The following is a 26,287-nucleotide window of genomic DNA, read 5'->3' on the forward strand; positions in this document are numbered from 1 at the left end:
CTTTTTTGTTGTTGTTGTTTTTGTTTTGTTTTCGAGACAGGGTTTCTTTCTCTGTGTAGCCCTGGCTGTCCTGGACTTGCTTTGTAGACCAGGTTGACCTCAAACTCACAGAGATCTGCCTGCCTCTGCCTCCCGAGTGCTGGGATTACAGGCGTGTGCTGCCACATCCAGATGCATTTCAGGTTTAAACTGGGGCATTTGATCCATTTGTGAGCCATGATAAGTATAAGATATAGGCATATAGATCAATAGAGTAGAATTAAAAGTCCAGAAATATACCCAATTTTAGAGTCAACTGACTTTTTTTTTTTTTCAAACAAAAGTGCTAAGATCGGGGCTGGAGAAATGGCTCAGCAGTTAAGAAGTCTGACTGTTCTTCCAGAGGTCATGAGTTCAATTCCCAGCAACCACATGGTGGCTCACAACCATCTATAATGTGATCTGATACCCTCCTCTGGCCTGCAGATGTACATGCAGGCAGAGCTCTGTATACATAATAATAAATCATAAATCTTAAAAAAAAGTGCTAAGATCATTCAGTAGGGGGACCGTCTTCCAACAGCTGGCAGTGGACACTACGCTCAATTAGACAGTCACATGTAGAGCAATGGGCTTCAGCTCCTCTCTGCATAGGCAGGCATACAGTACATACATGTGGCCCCAATTTCTCAGGGGCAGAAACAGAAGGAACCTGAGTTTTGAGACCAACCTGGGTACATAGGGAAGACTTCATCTGGGGTCGGACAGAGATTGGGAGAGTCTCGGAATAAAACAGGGCTATAAATCATTATGACCTGGGATTAGGCATTGTTGTCTTCTTGATTGGCAAGCTGGTTGTTTACATCACTGTGACCTGGGATTAAACTATATTGTATTTGCGTTTGTTTTCCTGTAGTTCTAGATATTAACCCGCAGGTCCTGCGGAATGCTAAGAATGCATCCCAGTACTGAGCTATACTACCAACCCAACACTGGTGCCGTAAATTGCAAAACACATGCAACAAAAGAAAAAAATAGGTAAACTGAATTTCACAAAAATGAAAACATTTTATGGATCACCAGATACTATCAGGAAAATGCCACTCACAATTGGAGGAAAAAATGCAGAAGGAAGACTGGATACCCACATGCGAAAAGAATAAAGTTAGAACCATATCTATCACCCTGCACAAAAATCTGATCCAAGCAGATCAAAGATCTCAATTAAAACCTGACATGCTAAAACTGCTACAAGAAAATATAGGCCATCTCCTACAAGACATAGGTATAGGAAAGCACTTTCCAAGTATGACTCTCATTTGCCCAGGAATTAAGGCCAACAATTGACAAGTAAAACCTCATAAATCTAAAAATTTTTCTATACAGTCAACTAAATAAAAAAGAAACCCACAGACTGGAACAGAATCTTTGCCAGCTCTGCATATGACAGAGGAGTAATATCCAGAATATACAAAAATCCAAAAACAAGCAAAGACCCAATTTCAAAATGGGCTAGGACAAAGTGGAGGAGGGGGACAGTGTAATCAGAATATATTGTATAGATTTTTTTCAATTAAAAAATGGGCTAGAGGTATGAACAGAGTGTTCTCAATAGAAGAAATAAGACACAGCTAAGAAATACCTCAAAAAGTGTTCATCATCCTAGCAATTAGGGAGATGCAAATTAATGCAAATGAGATTCATTTCATCCTGGTCATAACAGCTAAGATTAACAAAACAACTGGCAAATGCTGGCAAGGACGTGGGGAAAAGAGAACCCTCATTCACTGTTGATGGGACTGCAAACTGGTGCAACCACTGTGGAAATCAGTATGGAGACTCCTCAAAAAAATAAATCAACTATAGAGTCCAGCTATATACCATTCCCTGACATATACACCCGAAGAACTCCATACTCTATTCTACTGATACTTATTCGGCAACATTCATCGCTGCCCTAGTCACAGTTCTAACAAAAATGTGCTGCATGTTCACAACAGAATACTATTACCTGTAAAGGAAAATAAAATCATGAAGTTTGCAGGTCATTGTTGGAACTTGAAAAGACTACACAGCATGAGGTGACCAGCCCCAGAAAGGCCAACACTGCATGTTCTCCCTCGTCTGCAGTTCCCAGCTCCACGTCTTCGGATACGCATGTACCTCTCATGCCTCACCCAAGACGCTCCTCTCTATAGCAAATAGGGATCGTTACAGAAACTCACAACTGGACACAATGCAGAGACCATAACCTGTGGGAGCCGAGCCCCAGTAGCTACAGCTGCAACACAACTCTGTACCTGAGTGCAGAGAGCATCGCAGAACGCAGCCTGAGGAGATTGTAGGAAGTAGAGGACCAGGAAGTCTGCTGTGAGGACCATGCCTCCTAGGAACGGCTGCCTAAACAAGACCTGAACAAGGCCAGCATCAATAGACATGCTGACTCAGAAGGGGGAGCTCACCGAGTCCTACGCCTGGACAGGGAACTCCAGGCAACTAACGCCTGCTGAGAGATGGAGAAGTAGCCTCTCCTGGAGCCTTGGTTATCCACCACAAAGTGGCTAGTGAAATCATATGCATACAAACAACTCAATAGGCTCAGTATCTATATATTTGTATACATGTATATACACACAAACACAAACACACATACACATATGTAACAAGAGCAATCAAAGAAAAAGAAGCTAGTAATGTGAGAGCAAGACAAAGAAGAACACGGGAAGGGATAGAGGGGGAAAGTGAAGGAGGAAATTATATATATTTGTAGCGCATACATCTGATAAAGGACTAGTAGAGAGGACGCTGTAATGCAATAATAAAAAGACAAATATTCCAATTTTAAAATGGGTAAAAGCACGGAATAACCAGTTCGCCAAAGAAAATGTACGAAATGGTTAATAAGTACATGGAAGGGCATTCACTACCCTGAGTCGTTAAATGCTAATTAATGCCATAAATGAGATACCACTTCCTACCCTCTCAGATAGTTATGATTGTTTTTAAAAGCCTGGAAAATAAAAAATGCTAAAGTAGATACGGAGAACTTGTAACCTCAGAGAGTGCGGATGAGAATGTAAAACGCTGTAGCGTTTTTAAAAAACACTTTAGCGGCTAAGCTAAGCAAAGAGCTGACCCAGCAACTCTACCCTTGGGTATAAACCTAAGAAGACTATGAATAAATGAATGAATGAATGAATGAACGAATCCAAACGTCTACCTAAACTACCTCAACTACACAATGCAATATTACTCAATAACAAAGGAAATAAACACTATGACACCTATAACATGGAAGAAGCTTAAAATTACTATCCTAAATAAAAGAAAGCAGCCTCAGCCAGCCACGTTTGTACAATTCCATTCAGATAAAATGTCTTTAATAGTCACATCCTTAGAGACATAAAATAAACAGTGCCAACTTTGACGGGAGGAAACAAGAGCAGGGAGCTCCTGTTAACCCATAACCATCTGTAAGTTTTCTTTCTTTTTCTTTTTCTTTTGTTGTTGTTGTTGTTTGAGACAGGGTTTCTCTGTGTAGCCTTGGTTGTTCTGTAGACCACGCTGGTCCTCAAACTCAGAGATTCGCCTGCCTCTGCGCCCCAACCATGCCTGGTTTTCTTTTTTTGTTTTGTTTTGTTTTTTGAGACAGGGTTTCTCTGTGTAGCCTTGGCTGTCCTGGACTCACTTTGTAGACCAGGCTGGCCTCGAACTCACAGTGATCTGCCTGCCTCTGCCTCCTGAGTGCTGGGATTAAAGGCATGCACCACCGTGCCCAGCTGGTTTTCTTGGAGACGATGAAAAGGTCCCAAGATTTAGGGAGTGATGATGGTTGAATACACTGTAAATATACCAAAATCACTGTTGGCCTTAAAAGGATGAATTCTGTCTGTTAGGTCTAGAACATTTTGATTAGTTGGAAAAAAATGAAATGAAAATATGTTTACGGGGAAAATATAAAGTATCTAACACTGAGCTGATCTGACCTAAGAATGTATATAAAAGTCCATTTCAGCACAGGTGAAATAATCCCAGACAGAAAATAAGTCAGAAATAGAAAAAGAAAAAGAAAAAAGAAAAAAGAAAAGAAGAAGAGCAGAGAAAAGTGAAAGGTAAACTTGTACTTACATTATCTGGATAGTCTATAACACACTAGCTAATCATGATAACTGTTAAAAGGAAGAAAAATTGAACACAGCTTCCAATATATGGGAGAGGGAGGCAAAAACTAAGTGATTTTTTTGAAAATCACCATATCAGTTCAAAGTGAGAGGAAAAAGATCAACACAGAGAATGTAAGCCAGGGTGAAATGCATAGGACTGTGAATTTAAATTCAAGTATATCGATAATTACACTCACTGTAAATAAACTAAATGCTTCAAGGAAAAAGACAAAAATTGTCAAATTAGGTAGAAAAAAAATGTAACAAATGCCTTTCTTCCAAGAGAGATATTTAAAGTACCAGAGCATAAGCAAAGACGTTTTGTAGACATGAGACTAAAGCAATCAGGTTTGGACATATGAGCGTAATACACATCCACCGTAAAGGCAAAAGCATGGGACTAGAGAGGAGAGATAGTAGACGCACTCGGCTCATCACGAACTCTGCGTCCTCCCAGTCTCAAGGAGCCAGGACAGAAGGGCCAGGATGAGTTCAAGACCAGCCTGGACTTCTTAAGACTCTGTCTCAAAAGCGAAAGGACAGAACAATTTTAAACTTGCATCGACTGACCAAACTACATGGAGAAATAAGCCAATCCATAACAACAACGGAATCATCGTGGTAGCAGCTATGACCAGACTTAAAGTAGTAAGAAAACAGCTATGAGTAATGTGTTTACAACTTAGCTAAATTGAATGTAGAACACTTTGAAGTTACTTTTTTCAAATGCACAGGAATGTCTTCCAAAAAGCGTATCAGCATATTTCAAAGGATTAAACTCACGGAAAGTAAAGCCTTTGAACAATGTTACTAAGCTGGAAAGCCAAATAAGAAATTATGCATGTGTCTGGAGTGTCTCAATAGTTTTCTAAATTTTCTGTAAGTCAAAGGAAAAAAATCATAATGGAAATTACAAACTACACCGAACAATGAAAACAAGTCAAACTCTTTAAGATACAGCAGGAATACTATCTGTTAGGAGATATGTCACCTTAAGTACATATACTAGAAAAAAGAAAAAAATTACAGCTTAATTAAGTGGTCGTTTCAGATTAGGAAGGGAAAAGCTATCAGAAAGAAAAACTGGAATCTAATTTCACTCACAGCTTGGAGGCACAAATCTCAAAAAGAAAATTCCAGTCATCAGAGTCTAACCCTATAGCACAACCCTATAGAACAACAGTTACAGTTCTAGAGTGGTGGGATTATTCGGATTTTTTTATTCTGCTTCTAATGGTGTCCTTTATTTTAAGCGTTTTCTAAATAAACATACCTTAAGATAGTGAAAAGATTTTTAGCAGGTAGTATTCTGCTGCTCTCCCTTGTCATGAGGTCAACTAGTTGATAAATAGTGAGAGGAACAAGGCTAGCTCGGGACAGCCATTTTGTCTGAGCATCTCCATTCAAATGCCTGAAAACAATGGACAGATAGGAATACAAAAAGATTTACAAAGACAGGGGAGTGATGAAAATTGGTAAGTGTTCTCCCAAATATTAAGGGGGTGTCTCATCTACACTCATCTATAAATAGCATCTATATTGCACTTTAGTGAATAATTTAAAAGCACTTTGCAAACAGTGTTAAGAAAACAGGAACCTAAAGGCTCGAAAATCAATACTTCGGTCCTATCCCCAACCTGGTGAGTTACAGAAACAGATATTTAAATTGAACATTATATTTTAGAAATGTTGTAAGCTAGATAGTATGGTGTCAAAGGTTTAAAAACATTTACAAGCTTTGACCTAACAGTGCTGCCTTCTGAAAGTTGTCCTACAGACGTATTCACCGATGCACGATAACTTGGTACAGCATATTTACCAAAGCTGAAATACTACATAAGTAAAATAAACTTTCAGACCTAAGGAATTAGTTCGATAAACTGGGACGTCCAGTGGAACAGCATGCTGCCATCCATAGCCATATCTCAGAAGATTATCAGAGATAGGGTGGAAGTTCTCACATTTAGAAGTAAATGTTTGTTTGGCTGGTGTGGGATCATAAACGCATGGTCATGAATGCTAAGCATACACTCTAACACTAAGTTACAATCCAAGGCCTAAAGGAAAAACGAATTCATGGAATATGTTATGGAATGAATCATAATTTTAAGATATGCCTGGTGTATCATACACTATACACCTCAAAACACACACACACACACACACACACACACACACACACACACACACATACACACACAGTAGGTGAAAGGTGTTGGGTATCTCTACTGCTTGCTTCACGCTTTCTATACCTAGCATTTCCATTACTTTATACATTTTTTAAATTAAACTTTTTTTTTTTTTTTTTGGTTTTTCGAGACAGGGTTTCTCTGTGTAGCCTTAACTGTCCTAGACTCGCTTTGTAGGCCAGGCTGGCCTCGAACTCACAGCGATCCACCTGCTTCTGCCTCCCAAATGCTGGGATTAAAGGCGTGCGCCACCACTGCCTGGCTAAACATGTTTTTAATTAAATATAAACTACCTCAAATAGATTGACTCTTCAAAAATCCAAATATATTTCTATAGAGTCTAACTAGGAGGTCATAAGATATCTGTACATTAGTTTTCTATGGCTGTATAGGCTATGACGACAAACATACACGATCAAACAATACACCCTTATCTCACCATCTTTGTGAGTCAGGAAGCTGAGCAGGCTTAGCCAACCCTCTTGCTTAGGGCCTCCCAAAGCCAGTCAAGGCGCTGGTCCAGCTGTGCTCTCTCACCCCTGATGTAGCTGGTGTGTGCATGGGGGGCGGGGGGGAAACATGGGGAGCTTAAGCAATTAACAGGATTTGTTTCTCAGAACTGTAAGACTAACCCTAACCCTAAATGCTCCCTGCTTCTGACTGTTTCTGAGTCCACCCTCAGCCCCAGGGGGCTCTCCTGTGTCTCCAGCATTTCCTCCCTGCTTCTTCTAGTCAAAAAGAGAATCTATACATCAAAGCCCCAACAAGATGGGATTTTGCATTCTACGACATGGAAGTAGCATCCTGTCACCTTGGCCATATTGTTTGGTCTAGAAGAAAGCCACAGGTTCCACCTACATTCACCCAAACAGAATTTTTTTTTTCTTTTGGAGATGAGTATCATGACGGGACCACCTTAACTACATCCAACTTCTTGCAAAGAGCCCAGGCCATGCAGGGAAGTGTGTGCTCGGATCTGAAGCTCTCAGATCAACTGACCACAAAGAAAGCAACCCCCCACTCTGTGCCCAGCAAACGCAGGACAATGCAATAAGAAAAAGAGAAGTGAGAACTCGCTAAGGGTCAGAGCGAACACAGGACAGTGCAACAGGAGTGCACAGGTGAAGATTTAGATGTATGGAAAGAGATCAGGATACTTTTCTCTCTAGAAACTCAGTGTGGCCAGAACAAGTTGTAGAAAGAGTAACAGTGGCGTCCCCTGTGTAGTCCCCAAGGCAACAGTACCAGCAGGTGCTGTGGTGGTGTGCCCACACAGTGCATTCTGGGGCCAGGGTCTCTGATTCTCTGCTGGAAGATGTGGGCACTGACCTGATGTGGGCAAGTGCTGTCACCGTGATATACTTACCACAGGCTCAAACCCCGGGGACCACCTATTCACGGGATTAAATCTCCAAAACCATGAACCAAAATAAATAAGGAGCCGCATAAGGAGCTTATTAGCTGGGCATAGTGACGCAAAGCTGACTAATGCACATGGTTCTCCACAACACACACAAACAGGAGAGCTCTAGCGTCACAGTCTACTTGGACCAACAAGCCTGAGAAGCCTCTGGGCAAGACCTAGAGGGCAACACAGCGAGGGTGTGGTGACCTCTACAACACCAACACACACTAGTCTTTCAGTAAGGTGAACATCACTAATCTCGGCCGGAGTTGCGGTTTCCAGTACTTATGAGGCATGAAAGGCTCCATCCACTAGCCCCACTTGGTGCAAGCAGATGCACTAGCAGCCCTTCTAGCTCACTGCCCGTTCCAAAGTCTCCAGGTCCTAAAAGGACCAGGCCCAAAGCATCTAAGCACACTTGACATGGGTGTACCGCTGCACATCCGCCCAGCAGCTGGGAGGTGGAGGCAGAGAGATTTGGAGTTTTAAGCCCAACCTAGACTACACAGCAAGACTTCCTAAGAAAGGTAATTCTGCCAACTTCCAGAAGACAGAGTATGTTCCCTTCCAAAAACTGTCCCAGAGAGGGTAGAGCAACACCAAGGCAAAATCTGAAAACGGGCAGTGCAGGAGAGCACCACCAACCAGTGCCCCCTTATGAATACAAATGATGGATGGTTTAATGTAGTGATCATGATGAAGAAAAGTATATCCCAGGAAATTAATAATAGCTTAAAATGTAAAGATTTAAAGTATTTTATTTCAGTGGATGTATAAAGGAGAAAACACACAAAATTATCTAAATGTGTATATTTAAAACATTTAATAAAAACCAAAATTATTTTTAGCTTTTCTTACACAGGTTCTCACTGTGGAGTCCAGGCTGGCCTTGAGTTCAAAATCTTCCTGTCTCAGTGTCCTGAGTGCTAGAATTACAGGCATTTGTCGTCATGCCCAGCTGACTTTTTAAAAAAGCTTTCACCAAACAATTAGTGGATGAGACAATCCATAACCTAATAGAAAGAATCTACCAAAATATAAAAGCAAAGTTTACTATTAAAGTTCTAACAGAATAATTCCTAAAATGAGAAGCAATACAAGGGTAATCTTATCCTTCCAGAAGCCTCGGCTAGTACTCCATAGGAAGTAAATAAAATATTTAAGGATTATAAAGAAAGAAATTAAATTATCATTATGTATAAAAATAACACATATACAAAGGCAAGGCATAGGAGTGCATGCAGGTGAATCTCGGATTTCAAGGCCAGCCTGGTCTACGGAGAAAGTTCCAGGACAGCCAGGGCTACACAGAGAAACCCTGTATTAAAAAAACAAACAAATGAAAAACAGGAAATTCATCCACACCATGTGTGAAATTCAGTGTGTTTCAAAAGTAGCATTGCAGATTACTGGGAAAGGGCGGTAATAAATGAGAATGGTACAATCACTCAGGCCTTTGGGGGGAAAAAAATCTACACGCAAACCTCTATCTCACAATCCATACAAAATGAATCCCAAGTAAAATATACAAGCCAAATATTTGAACTTTTCAAAAAGAAAATACTGTCTTCTGTCCTTGAAGTTACAGATTTCTCAAATAAGACCCAATGATCACAAATCATACAGGAGAGATGGGTGAATTTTACTATATTAACCATCTATTCATCAAAGCAACATTTTCAAAGAATAGGGAGTAGAACAAAAGTAGACTAAAAAATATATAAAGAACTTTGAAAAATATGCAAGGACAGAAACCAGAAAATAAATAGATGAATAGCATTAAGATTATAATATACAGAAACGAAGATCGAAGTGGTTAAAAACAAAAAACAAAAAAGGGAGTTGGGGTGGTAATCAAGGAAATGCAAATTAAAACAGCGAGATATTTCATACACACCTGACTGGCAACACAATGTCTAAAGATTAAAGAATTCCTGAGGCTGGGAACCAAGCTTTTGGAAAGTCATTACCAGGAGGCTGTGACCCACAAGCTCCCTAGTGTGCACCTGGACTACTCTCTCCCAGGTGCCCAGCACAGAGCAAAGGTGAGCCAGTGTCGCAGGGCCACCAGCAAGAACAGAGGCTAAGCAAGCTGCTAGGAGGAGGCAGAAGGTGGAATTCAGGTCAGATAAGACTGCATCAGATACCCATCTTGTCTGGGAATAAAAGTGGGCATCAAAATCATGTTTACTTGGGGCAAACTTGTAGGCATCCTCAAACAGCAGTGATCACCTCATTTTCTAAGGCCAATCTGACCATGTGATTTCCTCCTGAAACTCTGCAGCTAAGAATGCATAAAGTAGAGCCCCAGGCTACAGCAGTTTCCTGATGGCACTACCACGCATTTCCACAAACATATTAGCTTAAAAATGCCACCCTTTGTTACCCAAATTTGTGGAGGTCAGCAGACAGATGGGTGTCCCACTGGACTAAAATCAGGGACTGAGCTCCTCCTGAGACCTACTTCTTGCCTTTTTTCAGTGGCTGCTACACTCCTTGGCATGCCCTATTTTGTTTTCAAAGCTAGTGACAGCATCTAAACCCTCACATCACTCTAACACTGACTCTTCTGTTTCCCTCATCCCCTTTAAAGATATTTGTCCCTTTTAAAGATACTTGTGATCACTATGAGCCTGCCCAAGCAACCCAGAATCCCCTCCCTATTTTATTTGTTTTGTTTTGTTTTGATTGGTTGGTTGGTTGGTTTTTTGAGACAACGTCTCTGTGTAGCCTTGCCTGTCCTGGACTTGCTTTGTACATCAGGCTGGCCTCGAACTCACAGCGATCTGCCTGCCTCTGCCTCCCAAGTGCTAGGATTGAAGGCGTGCGCCACCACGCTAGGCTACCCCCTCCCTATTTTAAAACCAATTGATGAACAACATTTTTTTCTATCTGCTACCTAATTCCCTGCCAAGCAACATAAAACATGACAGGGTCTGGGCATGAGGGCACGGTGTCGGAAACCATCATGCCATTTACCTCACAGGCCCTCTCCAACTCACTCCCCCCTCCCCCCCCCCCACCTCAACAACCCAACAGAGTCCCACCTCCTTGCTAGTACTTCTTTACCAGGTACACTAACCTTCTCACCTTTTTCCAATCAACTTATTCCATCTGCGCCCAAACATTTACAGCTCACCCCTTCAGGCTCAGCCCAAAGGCCACTTCCTCTCTGAAGCTTTCTGACTTTCCCAGCTTCTCACCCCACAGCACACTCAGCAGGCTGAGCATCCTAACCGCAGCGTCACGGTGTAGTCACTTGCAGCCTCTGTTTACATGCTTCTCCTCAGTGCAAACGGCGAACCCTTCTATGACAAGACTCCTTCACTCCCCCAGTGGGCTCCCAGGTCACAAGACAAGGTTTGGCAAGAAATGAGTCCTTGTTTTAAGTATCGCAGAGTACTCCTGAAAGCTGGATGGAAAAGGCAGAGGCTCCCCCGAAGTTTCCTCCAAAAAAGAAATGCCTAAGTAACTTAAGACCAGACAAGCAGTTCAGGAAATTATTCCAAAAAAACAAAACCAGCCACTCAGCTCGATGTACACCTTACCACCATGTGAAAGAAATTATACAAGTGACACTTTGGCTCTTTATTGCTAGCCTATGGAACAATTTTAAAGTCACCAACAAAATGATCCACAAGAGAAATAAAGACTTGATCTGAAATGATCTACATTCCTCAGAGGGATACACACAAAAGCAGATGTTGCTCAACACGAAATGAATGCACAACAATCACCAAAACGCACATCGCAGCCTCTCTCCAGGGAAGGCTGAGAGGTGTGAGGGTGTTACAAGTGGCACTGTTTGGGGACAAGCTGCCCTGCAAACAGATACCTGTACATGTTGCAATCAAGGGTTATTTTTGTTTGATGGCAGTTATTAAGAAAACAGACACTTGGTTATTTCAGTGCTCATTGCTTGATGTCCATAGCCAGAAAACTCCCCACCTGGAGAGAAAAAGAAAAATAACTTAGCTGTTTAAAGGAGAGATATAATTTGTTTTAAAGGCATCTCTCATTCAAGTTCAACAAAGCAATCCTGTCCAATTTTTCTTTAACAATGTGATTTCTGAAACTATTCTTAATATAATTCCAAAACCCACTCTCACGGAACAGAAAGTCTTAAGGACAAAGCAGGTGGTGAGGGAGAACACTAGTTCAGTACCATGGACAGTGGGTCCACGCTGCCACTCAGAGGCTCATTTTACAGGTTAAGAGCTGCCTCCAAATCTACTACATTTCAGCAAAAGCTTAAAGGGAGGTAATTTCAGTACATGAGCAGGTATTTTTATTATATTCCAAAGGACCAGTCTCCTTCACCACGAGGATATACAATATACATCTACCAATTTGCTTCAGTCATCTCCTTCACAATAAAGCTCTGAGGTTTCTGTGCAATAGAAATGACTTTGCCCCTGACACAGCGACCGGTATAGGTCCAGAACGCACTGAAACTGATACAGAATCCAATCCCTGTTGTCTAAACCATTTCAAAGACCTGGCGGAACTTTTACAATTTACACACGCAGCATGCTCTCTGGTATCCAGCAAGGTGGAAAGGACAGCCTCTTTAAAACAGCAACAAGGCCTGGCAAGGTGGGACATGCCTACAATCTCATCATTTGGAAGTCCCAGGCATGTCTAACCTATGGCCCAGTGGCCACATGAGGCCAAAAACAGCCATATGTGTGGTTCAACACAAAATTATAAACTTAAAAACATTATAAGGGTTTTTTTAAAGATTATTCTATAACTCAATTATGAGGTTACTGAGCATGAAAAACTTTATAGATGATAATGTTGTGACAATGACATGCCTGAAGCTTGGGCCACAGAACAAGATCCTAACTCAAAAATGACAGGCTATACCCATGCCTCATGTGTTAGGTCTTTCGTGCTTTTTTCTTATAAGAAGCTGGAAAACTCACCCTAAATCTGTGTGGATTTTCTTCTACCTACAAATGAGTGTCACTGGGGCAACACCAGCTCTAAATGCCAGATCCGGTCTTTTCAGTTATAAAGACCCTATTTCTAACAAACTTATTTTACTATTTTGTGTGTGCGCGCATGCGTGTATGTGTGTGTATATACATGCTCGAGTGTGCATGGGACAACATACATGTCACAGCAGCTCTCCTGCAGTGGTCAGAGGACAACTTTCAGGCATCCATCCACTCCTTCCACCATGGGCACCAGGCACTAGACAGAAATCATCAGGCTTGCAAGGCAAGATGCTAAGCCATCTCACCAGGCGGGAAACTTTTCGGTCAAAGCTTGGCGATACTAAGCTCTAATTCCGTGCATGAAGTTATAGAAATTCCCAAATATGTGCACTGAGCCTGCACTGTGTTAATAACAGCGCCGACACACAAGTGAAAGTGGCAGTGGTGACAACGGAGGACCTCAGCTGGACTTGCAGCTGGAAGGCCTCAAGTCTCAAGACACCAAGCGGAAGTCCTCCAGCCCTTCTGAAGCTCCGGCCATTCCCAGAGAGCTATGATCTATACACGCCCCCTTTCTGGAACAAAACGGGCCATCAGATGTCAGATAATGAAGGGTTCTTGTTGTGGAGACTGGGGGGGGTCAGTTCTCAGTAGAGACACGCCCCGCACTTCCTCTGGACCTGAAATCACAGTTAAGTCCAAAGAAGAGAAAGGGAGCACACGTTCGCCTCAGAAGGCAAGCGAAGTTTCAGGAGGACTGTGTCAGAGAATGGCTCAAGAGGAAGAGTTTGTATGTAGCTATTGAGTCTGGCCTCACAGGGTCTTTCTCCAAGGCCCTGGCACCCAGGATTCCTTTTGGTGCGGCACCCACTAAAAATTTCCCTCAACCTACAGTACCGTTGGTTCACATACAAAGCTAATGAGATTTGAAAGTCCATGGTGCTGTAAAGAAAAGTAGAAGGAAAAAAAAAAACAAGCCTGAGGCCCATCTTCCATTAACTTAAAATTTTCCTAGAGGAAGAAGGAAAACTAGAGAACTAAACACTTTCATTAAACAAAACACTTTGGGGAACAATAAGAAACAATTCTGAGCGCACCTCTTTCCCAAAACAGAAAATACAATGACCAAAAAGAGGAACAGTGCCGGTCTCATCTACCTGTTCTGGCTCTAATGGATGGCGCAGAAAACCGGAGGCGAGCAGAGAGAGAGGAAACAGGAGACCGCAGTGGAGGGGATAGGAGAAGAGGCCGCGCCCTGCCCTCGCCCCACATCCATCCTGAGTTTCCTTTTTTTTCCCCCCAGCTCGTCTCAATCACAAGACATCCGTCCAAGCCTTGCACGTCCCAGTGAGATCACAGCTATTGTAGGCTGACCCGAAAGCCTGCAGAGTTATGTGTCCACTGACAACTTCTGAATTTGTCGAGCGAGTAGAGAGGCCTGGCTTCTCTCCTAAGTGGCTCCCCGACGTAGGCAAGGGAGAGACAGTTACTATCAGACTTTCCCAAGAACCCTAGGCCGTGCCTGAATCCTAGCACTCAGGCACGACCATGCAGGCCGGCGACTGTACCCCTCGCTGGAAACTTCTGTCTAGATCCTTGCTCTGGACCCGGCTCCACGCCCAAGGGTCACCAAGTACCTGTCTACTCTGGAGTCCGGCCATTAATCCCTCACTCCCTCGTTCTCTCAGCAAGTGATTCCCGCCTCAGCCTGGGACCCCAGTCTCTGCCTGGGCACCCTCCCCCAACCCCCTTGCTCAGCCTACTACCCTCGCATCAGGCCTGGGATCCCCACCCTCAGTCCTCCGACCATCGCCTTGGCCTGGGACCTCCCTCTTTAAGCCTGGGACCCGGTACTAAGCCCTGAGCCCTCAGCCCCGAGATCTGTGCTCTCAGACTTGGGATCCCCGCCCTCAACCTAGGACCTCGATCTCAGTCTGGGATCCCTGCCCTCAGCCTAGGATCTCAGGCCTTGCCTGGTACCCCCATCTTCTGTCCCGGGACCTCCACCCTCAGCCTGGGACCCTTCTCACAGCCTGGGACCCTCGCCTTAACCTGAGACCCTCGCCTCCGTCTGGGGTCCTGGCCCTAATCCTGAGATCGCCAACCTCAACCCACCCCCAGTATCCCCAGCACCCCGGCACGGATGAAGTTTTCAGATCGCGAACTGTACAGTCCTCCGGCCTTTCGAGGGGTCTCGTCCGGCCTGGGACGCGGCGTGTGGGCTGCCCCCGCGCTGGACTCCCCCCCCCCCCCAACACCTTACTTCAACCCGCCGCCACTCACTCACCTGCCCCGCCGCGGACAGCGAGGCCGCGGGCCAGGTAGATCCTATGCTGCCGATCGGGTGGGGCAGAGGAGGCAGACACGGCGCGACGCGAAGCCTGAGGCGACCCAGCAGCGGCCGCGGCGTCTCCTGGCTCTGGCGACGGTAAGCAGCGCCTCGAGCTCCGGCCCGAGCACTGCGCGCGGCGAGGACCCGCCCCCTCCGCGCAGCCGACCACTCCCGCGCAGCCCGCCGCCTCTGGCCCCGCCCCTGCCCAAGGGCAGGGCCTGAGAAAGCGGGCGCCGGGATCCTATGGAAAAACGGGACGGTGACCAGCACGGCCAATCCGAGCGCGGGAAGCTCTCCGGCTGGAAGCCGTTTAGCGTCGAAGGGCGGTTAGGGTTGGGCGGGGCCCGCACTCTGGGGCCGGGAGAAGGCGGGGCCTCTGGGAAGATTAGTCAACTGCTGGGGGCGGGGACAGGACATGGGCGGGGCCTGGGGCGGGGCCGCCAGAAGGCTAAGAGGGAAGAGAGAGGGATGCGCGGCTGCGAGATGGCTGCGCGGCCTGCATCTCCAGTGCGATCGCCTGCAGGTGCCTGGCGCTCGCGGCTGGCTAGCGGGAGATGCAGACGACGCCCAGTCTCGCGCGCTGGTATTCTGGGCCGGTCAGTTGGATCCACGGCCCTTCGCGACCAAACGGGCCTGATCCGTTGACCAGCAAGCCCTTCACGGGGTGCCCCTCTGAGCGGGGAGCCTTTGCTAGACAACATAACCCAGACTGCAGAACTTGAGTCCAGGTTCTCTTCTGTGCTGGGCCTGTACACCTGCCCACAAATGCTGAGGACCGATAGAAGAACTGGCTGTTGGAAAACATGCCATTTTATTTGTGTGTGTGTGTGTGTGTTTGCTGGGAAACATGCCATTTTATTTATATGTGTGTGTTTGCATCTTTCCTCAGAGATGCCTTGCTCTGTTTTGTTTCAATTAACTATCATTTTCATCAGACTAAACTCTTTTCATCTGATTGTGCCCTGTTAGTTTGGGCTTACTCCTTTCTGCACAGCATAAAGGTAAAGGAACCAGGCCATATTGTCATCCCAGCTCTGGTAAAAAGCTAGGAGTGCTGGGACCCTGCCTTCAGCCAGTACCTAGACACCCAGGAGCCCCGAGGTTATCCTTGCTGGCTTCCTAAAGCCCAGCCAACGCAGGCCTCTCTAGACTTGGGGATCGAGCTTTGCCTTTCACAGTTGGGGAGAGTGATCTGCAGATTTACCCCCAAGACTTAAAAGAAGCATCTCTGGGAAACACAGTTGCTTCTTTGTTGTCAGATGAACAGATGGGTGAGCAGAGAAGAGCGTTGATGATGACATTCTAGCCGAGATGACAAAATTTTCATCCAGCCCCGAGGCCTCTCAAACTCACCAAATGACTTGATCTGGTGGCAACAATGTTGCGCCGTACATGCCAAAGGATCTGTACACAGCTCTCTCTCCCTCCTCAAGCCTCCACCTGTAACAAGCATGACCTCTTTTGTAAAGTCAGGAAGACCCTTGTCGGTCTGAAGCCTCATTGCGGTAGCCTCGTGGCTCTTGGAAATGCCCGGAGACCTGTGGTTATGATGTCCTGGAATCCACTCTGAGGGAGAAAGTTCCGGACCCCCATTTTAGACATATACAGTCCCTTGAGGTGGGTGGGTCGGAAAGGGCCAGGGTGTGGGTAAGAAGGGGCTGTTGCATGCCCTATCGAGAGGCTAAGTCCAGCTGTACCAGAGCATGACTTTTTACCTGAGGGAAGCTAGGGAGCGCATGCGCATCATTATCGCACGCTACCGCGCACAAACCCTGTGCTTGGGAGGGGGAGGAAGTACTCTATGGTAGCGAAGAGGACAGAGGTTTGGAGGAGGGTACCTCAGGCAGCATGCTGGGAGTCACTGAGACAAGAATCTCTTGTGGGCGGGTCTGGGGAAAGCAGGTCCCAGACCTGAGCAAACGCTTAGACTTAAGAGCAAAGTGTCTGCAGGACCAGAGCACTCAGGCCATGAGCCTCCTGGGCTCTGCATAGTGGCTCCAGAGGTTGGAGCTGAATCAGACTGTGCCAAAGCACCCCCTTCTCCAGATTACAGGTTGCCAGCCTCCTACTCTGCTCTCCAGGAGCCGGGAGGTGGGGGTGGGGTGGGGGCAGCCTCAGCTGCCTACATATCCTCCTGGAAGACACACTTAGTCATTAGGAGAGTAATGATAGTGTTTTCAAGGCAGCATGTTGGACCCTAACAACTTTCAATTATTTCCAGTTCCTGCCAACCCTGGGAAGAGATAAAGCAGTTCATCTCAGGGCCCCACCCTTGACACAAAAGACAATTGAGCAGGCTCTGTGCTCCAGATCCCAGCAGAGCTTGGAGAGGCAGGGCAGGCAGCCCCGCCCCCTGGCTCTGGCAGCTGCTTGACCCATTGCCCTCCCCCCACACATCCCACATGCCTCCAAATGCATGTTTCCTGTCTTCCATTAGCACCACTAGTGTGCTGTCAGCATGGTCCTTCCCGGGAGAAGTGCACCCAGGGGCTTGCATTTATAAATAACTCCATGGTGTCTTGTTGGGGTGTAGAGAGTGGGGAGCAAAGGAACCTTGTAATTATCATTTGCTTACTGTGATGTCAGACCAAGCCCTAGGAAGTCTTTGAGCAATTGGCCCTCCAGATTATTGCATGCATCCCTGCTACCAGAGATCTGGGAGGCCACAGTTTCCAAAGGCTGGGCCATCTGGAGGGATGGGGGTGGAGGCCCCCTTTAGCTCCACATAAGATGGCTCAATGTGTCGGTAAAATAGTTACACACAGAAAGCAGTCATGACGGTAATTAATGTCAAAATCCTCGGAGACATGTGGGCCTCCCTTTCCCTCTCCCCTCCTCTGCCCAAGCCCACACCAGCTCTACAGCTGCAGCCCCTCCTATTCGGAGCTCCGGGTGGGCAGAGAGCAGAGGGACAAAGTGGAGGGCAGGACCTGGAGTGGCCTCTGCTGGCCTTCAGCTGGACTCCACTTCCTTGCTGAGGCCTCCTGGAGCCAGGACCCACCTGAACATCAGAACCACCCTCTGCGCTAGGCAGGTAACAGGAGCATGTGCTTCGCCTAGTGGACAATCAGAGAAGCTGTGCATATAAGCCCTTCTTGCTGAGGGCCTCATCTCTAGCTGTTTCTACTGCTAACTCCTTCCCTTCATCAGGCCAGCTGCTGCGCTCTCGCAAGAAAAGCTGCCGGAGTTAAGCAGGCTGCTCTTAGAGAATTCTGGGAGCCAGAATGATAAAAGGAAAACCAAAAGGCAAGAACCCAGTGCTGTATTGAATGTCTTGTTAGGGAACTGCAATCATCGTCATCGTCATCATCATCATCATCATCATCATCATCAAAGGCTGATTCTTCCTAGACATTAAAAAGCCTAACATACCAAATACACCTCACCTAACTTACCCGGTTAATCTTGGGCAATTAATTGCCCCTTTGGGCAATTAGGGGGGGACTCATACCTCGCCTCATTCTCCTGTGAAAGAGGTAACAGCCACAAGCAGCAGCCATATGCTGCCTCCTTTGACAGGATCCTGTGCTTTGTGACTGGGGATGGAGTGTTGCAGAGATGGACGGATGGCAAAGCTATGGGTAGCCCCCACTGAGAGGGGGCCCCCCAGCTGGGGTGGCAGAGCTGTGGACAGCAGCAGGAATTGAAGACACATTCCTCCGGAGGCCTCCAGGGAATAGGCAGAGAGCCTCCAATTCTCACACACACAGTCTTCTCTCTCGAAGCTACTGTAGCGTGTGTCTACAGCCTCCCTCCCTCCCTCCCAAACTTCTCCCAGAAGCATGTTCTGTGGGAGTGTGCGGTTTCTGCATCCCGAGAAGGCTCTGGTCACCTTGCACCTAGGCACACCTTCCTGTATTCCTCTGGCCCCGGTCCTAGATGACTAACTACAGTGAATATGTATAAGCACCCAGGTCCAGCACTGCTTTTTTACTGCCTGCGTGTGGCCGTGCAGTAGGAAGGGTCAGCACTGATGGATGTTTCTTCAGCAGACAAGGAAAGGCTACCAGGGTCAGTAACTAGGGTCCAGCCAAGCAGGAAACCCTAAAAGGAGAGGGGATAAAAAAAGCCCTGGACATGTGCTGGAAGACCATATGTACCAGCCCATTGGTGACTCTTGTGGGGCTTCTAACGTCTGGTTGTGGAAATGGGCCTGGGTCATAGAACCCCCTGTCCCCAGTAGACTAGAGCTGCTGCGTCTTCCAGCTCTCTGCACTCATACCAAACGGCAAGTGAGTCAGCAACCTGCCTTGAAGTAGAGGTACCTCTGAACTGGAGACTTCTTAGACCCTGGAGCCTACATCACTGCTGGGGGAGGGGGTGGAGGGAGGGAGGGAGAGAGAGAGAGAGAGAGAGAGAGAGAGAGAGAGAGAGAGAGAGAGAGAGAGAGAGAGACTAGACTGCCATCAGGCAGCTCCAGGTTCATTGTTTTTATAAGCAAGGTTTCCAATGCATTTGTATGAGCAGGGGAAAAGCTGCATCTGTGTGCCTGCCACACGGCAACAGAGCCCTAGGGTCAGCAGGGGCTTATTTTGGGAAGACTTTCAGTGCAATGGCAGCCAAACACCCCTCCCCTTCTCTGTGCCTCAACTGGCGCCATTAAGACTAAAATTAGAACCACTCTTTGTTTTAGTCATGAGCCCCGTGGCACCCACCATCCTCCCTCCAAACCTCCACTAGGTAATTAGGAAGATACTAGAAGGGAAATGCAATGCTTTCAAACTCCAAATCCCGAGGCGAGGAGAGGCTGAGCAGGCTAGAGAGGCAAATGCCGCGACCTTGGATTGCCTGCAAACAATTAAGGCTTTCGCTTGCCGCTTTTTAAAATTAGTCACCTTAAACATCAGTGGACATGATCGTCACTAATGTCCGCAGAGGATTTAAACACGTGGGACTGTTTAGACACTTCCTATAATAGAAAGAAGCTGGAAGGGAAGAGGTCCAAGCCTACCAAGATTTTTTTTTAACCAATTTTCTCAGTAAGTAAGTATATGTGTGTGCTAGTGCCTTGTAATCAAAGAACTCCGGGAAATGTTTTTAAGGTGAAAATTCAACAACATGAGTGATGAAAACCATGCCGTGAAAGGGTAGTTAAGAGCAGGGAGAACACTCCACTTTGGGAGGGAACACACTGGGAGCCTGGGGGTCTTCCGTTTTTCACCGGAGATTCTTTGAGCCCTTTCTCTCCCAGGTACAATTCCCATCACAGTCACCCTGACTCTAGCAAAGCCATGTCTTTACAATCCTGGCCAAGCCAATAGGAACTTGTTTGAAGCTCATCAACAAGGCTAGGCAAGTCCTCAAGAGGTCTACAGGGTCCCTCCCTGGTTCCCTTCCCGGATAGACATCTCAAGGATCCCCTCAATACATTTCAAGGACAGAATTTGAAGAGCACACAGATTGCAAAGGTAAGCTCCCTTCTCCATTTCTGAGGTGGAGACCATGTCTGTCTGTCTGTCTCTGTCTCTGTCTCTGTCTCTGTCTCTGTCTCTCTGTCTCTCTGTCTCTCTGTCTCTCTCTGTCTCTCTCTGTCTCTCTCTGTCTCTCTCTGTCTCTCTCTGTCTCTCTGTCTCTCTGTCTCTCTGTCTCTCTCTCTCTCACACACACACCACACACACACACACACACACACACACACACACACACTCCAGTCCCTCACACAGGGAGTGTGTCCCTGTTTATTACCCTTCTACTATGCCAACACATACCTGGGCAGCACCAGGTCATAGGACCATAGTCTTATAGCCTTTCTTGACCCCTCTACTGCTGGCCTCTGAGCAAGATGTCACCTTCAGCTTACCATTCCCAGGTCTCAGAGCCAACTGCTGCTAAGAGCCTGGGATGCAGAGGCCCTCCTCACCGAGGACGCCTCCTTGGAAGGAAGTTCAACGCACTCATGCTGGCAGGCACACACGAGCAGCCCAGGCCAGTCTGTAGCCTCAGTGCCTTCCACTCCTCTATAACCCCAACTCCCTCCGCCTCAGCTGACAGGTCCTAAAATGAGCAGCGACACTAGCTCCTCTGGTATTAAGTTAGATAAAGGACACCTGCCTGTCCCTGGGGGCACTGGGCAGGTGCAAAGCACTGTTAAGACACTGTTTAAAAGCCATAAAGATTAGTAAGTAGCCATCACGGCACCCACTTTTAATGGCAAGTCTGCAAATTCAAGACCAGTTTGGTCTATGCATCAAGCTCCTGGCCAGCCAAGCCTATGGCGTGAGACCATGTCTCAGGGTGGGGGGAAAAATCACTTTTAATGTTTAAGCTTATATCATAAACATTCCTTCTGATGTTTTATTTTCCTGTAAATAAGTAAAGACAGTGAAGAAGGGCAATTTGACTGGATAGTTAGCAGATAATGGCCTCCCCCTTCTTCCCTTGAACAAAAACAAGGAGTAGTCTAACAGCCAGACTACCCATCTTAAACACTCTGCAGCACCAGCCATCTTAAACACTCCGCAGATACCTGGACACAGCTGTACAACGATCACAGCTGATTGCCCCGCGGCTGAAGGTGTGACCTCCTCCAGGGCTGTCTGAAACAGTGTATGCCCGTCTTTTTGCTACCACGACCCTACATAATTCCACAAGCATCACTGCCTTAACCACCTTTTCCCCAGATGGTCTGAGGGATTGCTACAACCCCTAAAGGCCAGGCTGTGATTGGCCAAAACCAAAAGCATCCATAACTGTGATTGGTGCCAAAAGGCAAGAAGATGATTGGTCCAAACACGCGCCTGTGGTGGTCAACAAGCGAAGCTGTGGACGGAGCAAGCAAGGCTGACAGCTGAGCAGGTAGCCGCCCCTGCCACACACTTGGTTAAACTACCATTCAAATACAAAGGCTGAGAATGTGTTCCGGACCACCTCTGAAGTGACTCGTGAAAGTTACAACCCAAGGAGAAGGCACTAATGCCCAGGGAGAGATGTAATTTCAGAAGGGGCAGGGAGTGAGCCTTCCCACAGTGGTGTAGTGCATGTATGCATTCAAGTGTTTGTGCGCATGTGCAGTGTCCTGTGTGTGGACATGTGGGCACGTGGACAGCAGAAGTTGACACCAGGTGTCTTCCTCAATCCCTCTTCAACCTACTAATTTGTAATTTAATTAAATTATTCTGTTTTATGCATGACGTATGGGGCACATGTGACACAGTGTGCCTGTGGAGGACAACTTTGTGGAGCCAGCTCCCTTTCCATCTTTATGCTGGTTCTGAGGATAAAATCCTGATTGCCAGGCATACAATGCCTTGCCAGCCAATGCCTTGCCCATCTGAACCATCTTACTGATACTCCACCTTATTTCTTTTCTCTTTTTTATTTTATTTTATATGTAACGTGTTTTGCCTACCCTATGCATTCCTGGTACCCATGGAGGCCATAATAGGGAGTCAGACTCCCTGGAACTGGAGTTAAAGCAGTGGGTGCTGGGACTGTAACCTAGGTTGACTGGAAGAGCAGCCAGTACTCTTAACCACTGAGATCTCTCTCCAGTTGTTGGCCCCTTCTGTTAAGATGGAATTACCAGATAGCCCCTGAGCTCGGTGCCAAAATGACAGGACTCCCTTCTCTCCACCTAAGGAGAGGTCACATAGTCCTCAGGGAGATTATAGGCTCAACCTTTTTCTGATAAGAAACCCATCCAGTGTGCACCTCCCCCATGCTAATGAGATGTCTTGGGACCTTAGCTTTCAACCCATGACCTTTTTTCCATACCTCAAACTGTACCTGGAGTTCTCCCCGCCCCGCTGCTGCCCATAGAATACTCAGTACTGTGTTTCCCTTCTTATGATACAGGGCTGTGCTGCTGCATGTAAATGAGGTATCCCTGGCACTCCTCACCCCAGCCAATCAAACACATTCACCCCCTCCAACCTCTCCCTCTGCCGAAGGTTTATAATGTCCCTGTTTTTACATGCAATAACAGGAGGAGGGGGCACCACCATCTATTTCACCAAGGATCATCTAAGACTTGCCATTTATTCTGGGGAAGAAAGGGTTTCCCCTCTCCTTGAAGGATTCACTGCTCGGCCTCAGGTTTGGCTTCCAACCAAGCAGCCGTAGCTGCCTCAGTCACCGCTGAAGCTACTGACCACCATGGAGCTGCGACGGACCTGCATTCTGGCCATGAACTGACCGGGCACAGGCATTTGCCCGCACGCTCCTGCCATTATCATAGCGGCTTGACCGAAGGGCCATGTAACTCTGCGCATCACCATCGACTTTGGAACTCTTGGGCTTCTGCCATTCGCCGGTATGTCAGCATGGATCGCCGCCACCATCTTTCTCGTGCCACTCCGCCCATCACACTGCGAAGGCGAGTGGCTGGCGAAACCGCTATTCTGTGCGCCTGAATCAAACAGATTCCCACGACCGCCTCTCGGTTTTGGAGCTCCGAGCCTCCATTACCGCTGTTCTCAACCTAAGCAGCCACCAACTCTCCCAAGTCAGGATGAGCCATCGTCGCTGCCCGGCTTGGGTTTTGAGCCCTGAACGTGTTTGCCCACGTGATTCACCCTTCTCCATTGGGAAACAGAAGGAACCCCGGTCTTCCCGTGGAGGAGTGTGTACTTCCGGTTTGGAGCTCCATGGGGCACAAGCTTCCCAAGAAAGTACATGACAAGGCCCAGGTTCCCGCCAGACGCAGAACAACCTCCAGCCACCTTATTTTTGAGACAGGTCTCTCACTGAACCTGGCAAGTTACCAATCCAGATAGGCTGGCTGGCCACTGGGGAACAGGGATCCTCCTGTTCTCATTTCCTAAACAAGAGGATCTTGGGCATCCAATGTCATGCAAACCATTTTACGTAGGGACTGGGGATCTGAACTCAGGTCCTCATGCCCAAGCACTCTACCTACTTAGGCATCACCCAAGCCCCAACTTTCTCCTTTTAAGTGGATTCTATCAGGTGTTTTGCCAGAGCAATGCAAAGCTGACACAACATGCAAAGAGTTGTATAAACGGGTTCCCTGTGCGAATCGCTTCAGATTGTAGGGGTGTGAACAGTCACGGGCAGCTAGGAAGGCCAGGGACTAGTATGCAGGATCTGAAAGGAAGTAGAGCTACGACAGAAAAGGCTGCGTCGTAGGATGAATGCCCGGAACTTTTCTATTTAGTTATCTTCAACCTCTGCCTGTGAGAGCCCCGTGGTGCTAACTAACCAAATTTCCTTACTGTGGAGAGGTGGGCCTGTGTCCACTGTCTTAGGGGTACAGACCGACCCTCCCTATAGGTGATACAGATCTCCCCCGCTTTCCATGCCAACCCGGTCCTTTGCAATGTGGGCGATGACCTGCCTGCCTCGCCAAGTCTCTCTACCACTCCTGGCAAACAGCCCACCACCAGCCAGCCACAGGACAGGGGAGGGACCACTCAGTCTCTGGATAGTATACTGTCAAAGTTGGAAGTCCAGGCCTTGGTCCAGGGACTCAAGCTAGGATATACAAGGGGACGTGTGAGATATAGGTGTAGATGCTGGTTTGGCCCCAATGTCTTGCACTGCAAAGGAGGGATAAAGTGGGGACAGAGGAGCCCTTAGAGGACTCCCACGGGCCTGGGGACAGGTGCTGTAGGTATGGGTGCTGGACGGTGAAGGTCTACAGACTCTGTATCTGTAGTTAACTATCCTTCACAAAGTGGGTAGCCTGCTTCAGAAGACACTCACAACACAGGCATTTGAACACGGGTGCTGTCTTAGTTAGGTTTTTATTGCTGTGAAGAGACACCGTGGCCGTGGCAACTCTCATAAAGGAAAACTTTTCACTGGGGCGGGCTTACAATAACAGAGGCTTATGTCATTATCATCCCAGCAAGGAAGCATGGTGGCGAGCAGGCAGACATGGTGCTGGAGAAGGAGCTGAGAGTTCCACATCTTGATCCAAAGGCACCAGAAAGAGACTGTGTCACACTGGGCATAGCTTGAGCATAGGAGACCTCAAAGCCCGCCCCCTCGCAGTGACACACTTCCTCCAACAAGGCCACCTCTCTTCATAGTGCCACTCCCTATGGACCAAGCATTTAAACATGTGAGTCTTTGGGGGCTGTACCTATTCAAAGCACGACAAGTGCGCATAACCCCGGGGCCAAGGACTATAGCACACACCGAGGCCTGGCATTCCGCCTCACCTTCTGCTCAAAAGCTACAATTAAAAGGCACAACGGGGACAAAGCCCAGCATTCCCATCTTCCTGGGTGGGCAATCCCAGCAGAACTTTAGAGACCTTATTCTTCTGTGATCTGTTCCCCTATGTAAAAATGAAGTTGTCAATATTCAGTGAAAAAGGAAATGCCCTGCGGAGCATTGTGAAAGCAGACATCCACAACTGTGTTTAACATCATGTGACTTTGTTTCTAAAAATCTGTTAAATCGGTGTCCTATATGACAAACAATTATCATACCTAGTCATTTTAAGATGGGAAACCATTTTTCTAATCTGAAAAAAAAAATTCTAATCAGAAACAAGCACAGAACAAAACTCTCCCAAATGAAAGATTTCAGTGATGTTTTTTTGTTTGTTTGTTTGTTTTGTTTTTAATGTGCCAAAATTGTGCTTTCCAGTTAGCATGCTAGGATGGTAATGTTGGAGAAGATGGAAATTTACCAGCCGAATTTCACCAAAAGTCTTTGCATAATTGATGGATGGTCTGAGCAAAGAATACCATAATTTTTGTAAGTAGAGCCAGCAACACACTTTTTAAATTTCAATTTGCATATTCTTCCGAGATGTTCTTTTTCGCTCTGACAGCCAGCTATTGAAGCAAGCGTCTTAGATGAGACCCTTGGAATCACAGTTTCCCGAGGCACTAAACCGAGGTGTTTAAAATAATAGAGCATATTCATTCACACTAGCCTCCTAAAATAGGACCATAATTACTAATTTTAAATTAGTAACTTTAAATTAGTAATTGTGTTAAATTTCATGCACCATGCTTTTTTTTTGTTAAATAGGTAGAAGTTTTTAAAGTGTCTCATTTTACCTCAACCTTTTTCAGTTTGGGTATGTTTTACACTGTACTTAGTATTTCCAGTTAAATAAACCACATATGTTTGAGGAAATCAATTCATGTGATAGGCTGGCTGAGGGGAGGGGGGAATTTTAAAACCATCAGGCTAAAGAGTTGAATTTGCATCCAATTAAATTGTGTGTGTGTGTGTGTGTGTGTGTGTGTGTGTGTGTGTGTGTGTGTGTATTTTACTGAAGATTGAACTTACAATCTTGTGTATGCTGAGCATGAACTCTAGCATCCACCTATACCTCCACCCCTGAGAAGGTTTTA

General features: G+C 46.5%; 1 protein-coding gene across 14 annotated transcripts in view; it reads right to left on the reverse strand.

Annotated features, from left to right (window-relative positions):
- The window catches only part of PCBP3 (poly(rC) binding protein 3), a 256,103-nt gene that overhangs the window by 171,150 nt on the left and 58,666 nt on the right, over positions 1–26,287 (reverse strand). For 3 of the 14 annotated variants that reach the window (XM_084752134.1, XM_084752126.1, XM_084752132.1), the window contains exon 1: positions 14,967–15,203. The exons of 3 other annotated variants lie outside the window; for them this stretch is intronic. The gene's annotated coding sequence lies outside the window, so the exon portion shown is untranslated. Of the gene's footprint in view, positions 1–14,966; positions 15,244–26,287 lie in introns of those variants that run through there. 8 more of the 14 variants (XM_084752127.1, XM_084752139.1, XM_084752135.1 and 5 more) reach the window with 7 other exon arrangements.

Source organism: Acomys minous, assembly GCF_964271855.1.
Source record: "Acomys minous genome assembly, chromosome: 13".
Taxonomy (NCBI): Eukaryota; Metazoa; Chordata; class Mammalia; order Rodentia; family Muridae; genus Acomys; species Acomys minous.